This window comes from Sapajus apella, unplaced genomic scaffold, assembly GCF_009761245.1.
Source record: "Sapajus apella isolate SASKATOON/1434 unplaced genomic scaffold, GSC_monkey_1.0 scaffold3, whole genome shotgun sequence".
Lineage (NCBI taxonomy): Eukaryota > Metazoa > Chordata > Mammalia > Primates > Cebidae > Sapajus > Sapajus apella.
The window spans coordinates 28,695,505-28,700,231 of record NW_022436943.1 but is presented as its reverse complement, the minus strand read 5'-3'; positions in this window follow the sequence as shown (position 1 = coordinate 28,700,231).

Below are 4,727 nucleotides of genomic sequence, written 5' to 3'. Positions count from 1 at the left end.
TGACCAAAGGAGCGCAGAACAAGGAGGAACTGAGCCCCGAGGCCACAGAAGCAAAAGGTCTTGTCCAGGAATTCAGGGACAGGGTTTTCATCTATTTTTAGTTAAAGTAACAGGATGTGGGGACCAAAAAAGTGGTCAATTCTCTAATACCGCACAATGGTGATGACTTATGCAAAATATCCTCTTTCCTATTTTTAACTAGTTACAGAAGCTGCGTCAGAGGACTTTGCTGCTGACTAATCCTGTTGAGGCATCTTTCTCTGAATTGCATAAATGTCATCTACACAGCCTAGAGAACATTTGAGAAAAAGAAAAACTGTAAAGACTACTGCATACGGGGCATTCTTATAAATAGTGTTCTGAGTGGGATCGGGGTGTTCTGGGCCACAGCTTTCCGGAAGTTGTCTAGGATTTCATGGTTGAAGAATGTGGACAGAGAAATCATTCATTTTGTAAGCTGAATTAATGATCCCATGATTTTTTGCACTGTAAGAAACAGTGAGGACTCTTTAGAATTATGTTGCTTTTTTAGCAAAACGATTTTCTAGTTGTGTAGATATCCCTGCACTAGGTAGGAATAGGCTTTTTATTGGAGAAAGGAATCATAAATGGCAACAGAGGTTTCTCAATGTGTTATAGATAACTTGTGGGCAAGTTAGCCTTTGTGTGCCTCCGTTTTCTCATCTATAAAACAGTAATAGCAGCACATCCTCTCTCATGGGGTTTTGGTGAGGATTAAATGAAATAATTCACTAAAAACAGTGTCTGATGCCTAGTAAGGGCTTACTAACTAATAACTATTATTACATTTTCTATGAATAACTGAATTAAGAGAGAGAAATGCCTTGGCTAAGCTACTTGGTAGCAGTATCAGATAGAGGCCAGTTCTTCCAAATTTTAATGCAGTACCCTTTCTTTTAAACATGTTGTAAACAACTTATTATTTATTTTCTAGTGCATATTAACATTTCTTCTTATAAGATATACTACACCTACTGTTTCAGTACAAACATACTTCCACAATGGTTTCCTTTGGAAAAACAATTTTGATTGATTTATTTTACTCCCTAATTAATATATCACATTTACAGTGACAGTACTGCTCGATTTGAAAAAAGCAAGACTTTCAATTTTCAGATCTTCACTCACTGACATTGCAGTCTGACCTTAAGCCATATGAAATTACACGTGACATTTAGAATTGAATAACTATTCTGATTGCTTCTTTGTGTCTGTGGAGAAAATAACATTTATTTTGACCAAATGTTATCTTTTCCCTTTTTCATCAAATAAATTGTACTTAGGACTGGAGAGCTTCTGTTGTTCTTTATGATTCATTGATCAACCGTGAAAGAACAAACAAATCAAATGCTGAAACTTGGGTTACAGTCCCTTGGTGATTCTCTCCAGGACACTGCTGTCTCCCAAAGAATCGTAGGCCTAAAGAGATGGCAGAGATTTTAGAGATTCTTCAGCTAAACGTCTTGATCTTTATACATGAGAAAACTGAACTCAGAGAGGTGACATGACTTATAAAGTCATCCAGCTAGTTGGTGGCAAAGAGAGATTTTGAACCTTGTTTTTTCTGACCAAGTCCCCATTGCATCATGTCCTGCACCAACTCGTGTATTTCTAAAAAACTTTTCTGTATTATCAGATGTTGAAGAATAGCCGCAGGCCATGTCCAGCTTGCCACTTGTTTTTGCAAATAAAGTTTTATTGGAACACAGCCATGCTTGTTTGTCTACTTATTGTCTATGATTGCTTTCTTCCTACAATGACAGAGTTGAGTAGTTACATCAGAGCCACTCTGACTGCAAAGCCTAAGATATTTACTGTCTTGCCCTTCACAGAAAAAGTTTGCCAACCCTTTATTGTATATCAAGCTTGATTGAAATTCTTTTTTTTTTTTTACTCTTTTTGTATAAGACTCTATTGTCAAAAGTTGAAGAAAGTAGGGTTGAGCAGGGAATTATGGGAAAGAAGAAAGAGAAAGAAAAGAGCTAACATTGGTAAAATTTATTCATCTAATTTGAGACAGGAAGTATTCTAGAGGCCTTATATATGTGATCTCATTTAATTCTCAAAAAGATGCTGGGAGACTGATATTTTCAGTCACATTCTGTAAATAAGAAAACTGAGGCTCAGAAAAATAAGAGTTAAGTTGCTAAGTTTATGTCCCTAACAATTAGCAGAATGAGGATTTGAACCAGCCTTCTCCATTCTAAGATTCTCTGTTCTTTCTATTATATTATGTGGTTGATGTAGGCAAGGTTACATTCCATTTTCTTAAGAAAGTGCTATACTATCCCCCAAATTGAAATAGTTTAATTAAAAAATAATACTGGAATCAAATCATATTTAAAAAAACAATCTATAGATTAAAATTGTATGATTCATAGTGTTGTCATGGGTTTTGTTGTTGTGCTTATTTACATAAAGTGAGTTAGACTGCAGATGATGAGAACAATACATTTTTTGAGAAGAAATTTTCATTTTGCATTGTTTTGCATTATTGGAGAAATTTAATGGCTCAGCAACAGGCAGAATCAAAGTCCTGAATGTGTGTTTACACAGATAATTACATAAATACCATATAAATGTGTTTTTATTTAATCAGCAATCCCTCCCTCCAAGGCTTGCTGCATTCTCTAAACCAGTAATTAACAAACAGACCTAATATCTGCATCACCCATGAAGTTCCTTAGGATACAGATTTCCAGGACCCTCCCTCTATCTAAGTCAATACATCTGAGTTTAGGTTTGGGTGTCTGTAATTTTATTTTTATTTTTTAACCTCTGGAGATGGTTCTGATGATCAGCCAGCTTGGGAACCATTACCCTAGAGAACAAGTGAGCAGGCAAGGTCTGCATCTTTGCCGCAGCCTTTCCTGGTCTTCCTTTATGTCCTCTAAACCTGTTCACTTCCTGAGTCCCACGCTTTGGTCAGTATGCAGGTTTTTCATTGCCTTTGTCAAAGGAGGCTGAGTGCAGGGGTAGGGGCATCTCACTCACCACACTATGTATTTCCTCAGTATCCAGTAAAGTGGTGCTAAAACCTTCTGCCTTAATTGCAGTGACTGTGGCTTGTTATGCTTTTATTTCTGTCATTGCCTTTTTTGCTTTCTATTTGCATTTGACAGAGTGCTCCAATGACCAATTCTGATTTCTTCTGCTCCCTGAGTGCAAAAGTAAAGTTCATGGACACTCAGAATCGAGATAATGAAAGGTCATAAATTGTCCCGACTACCCAGTTATTTATCTCCCTTTTCTTTCACTGCAACCACAATGGATTGAAATCAAAAGGGGCTTTGAACTGGGAAAACTTGGAAAAGCCTCAGCCACCTGTTAATTTAAATTTTTCCTCCCCACTGTGTGTGAGTTATATTAGCCTAATATGATACAGGCTTTTAAATATAGACAAATAACTACATTCAACTCACACTCAGTTTTTCAGCCAATTCTTGTCTTCCTTATTATAATCTCAACAATTTACCTCAGTAGTCTTTGCTACTTTTGGGGAATCGCTATTATTGAGTTTGGATGAGAAAGCTAGTTCTTACTTTCATAGGGAGAGATATGCTTACTTCTTTCTCTTAAGTGAATTAAGACAAAAACATGTAATGTGTGAAGACATCAACATATCTATCCCATATTATAATTATGATTGATTAGGTTCCAACAGACAAAGCAGGAAATACAGAATCTGAGAAGAGGAAATATAACATTTTATATCCCAAATAAAACAATAAAAGAGAACTATTCTCATGAAGGTGTTTAGAATTACCATGTCTGACTTTCAAAGAAAACTGAACTGACAGCAGAGTCAGTAAGCACATCAGAAAGGCACTTGATGGCCCCTAAAAAAATGCAGAACCAGACTGAGATTTGTGAGATGAGAAATGGTGACTTAGGCGATAATGCAATATACTTTTATAGGCCATTAAAATTAGAGGTGAAAAAAGGGTGCGCTATGAAATTGCCTTGGGCAGTACCTTTCTGCCTCTATAAGATTAACAGAGCACATTTCACAATGGGTGTCTCAAGAAATTTAACTTAACATTCATTTAAATGAAAGTGAATAAGCTGTAATTAAATAAGCATTTCCCATCCAAGTGAGATTGGCCCTAATGAGCGAGTCTAAATCCTGTTTTCAAGATCAGAATTGCCTTTGGTGACAGCACTGCTTTCCAGTCTGTCCTGCCAACAGGGGAGAGCACTTCAGACTGAGGGCAAACGTTCCTAACAGATAAAGATAGCGTGTCCTGTGACTCGTTAAAAGTGATCTGAGGGCTGGGCATGGTGGCTTACGCCTATAATCCCAGCACTTTGGGAGGCCAAGTCAGGTGAATCACCTGATGTCAGGAGTTCAAGACTGGCCTGACCAACATGGTGAAACCCCGTCACTACTAAAAATACAGAAAAAGAAAAACTTAGCCGAGCATGATGGCAGGAGCCTGTAATCCCAGCTACTTGGGAGGCAGGGGCAGGAGAATCACTTGAACCCGGGAGGCAAAGATTGCAGTAAGCTGAGATAGCGCCGTTGCACTCCAGCCTGGGTGACAGAGTGAGACCCTGTCTCAAAATAAATAAATAAAATAATAAAAATAAAAGTGATTTGTGGTATAATTAAAGGTGAAAAAGGGCCCACATGTATATTTTCACAAGAATTGTATATAATTTTGATGCACATTGTCCGTAGGCCACCCTGTCATAATTACCAGCCA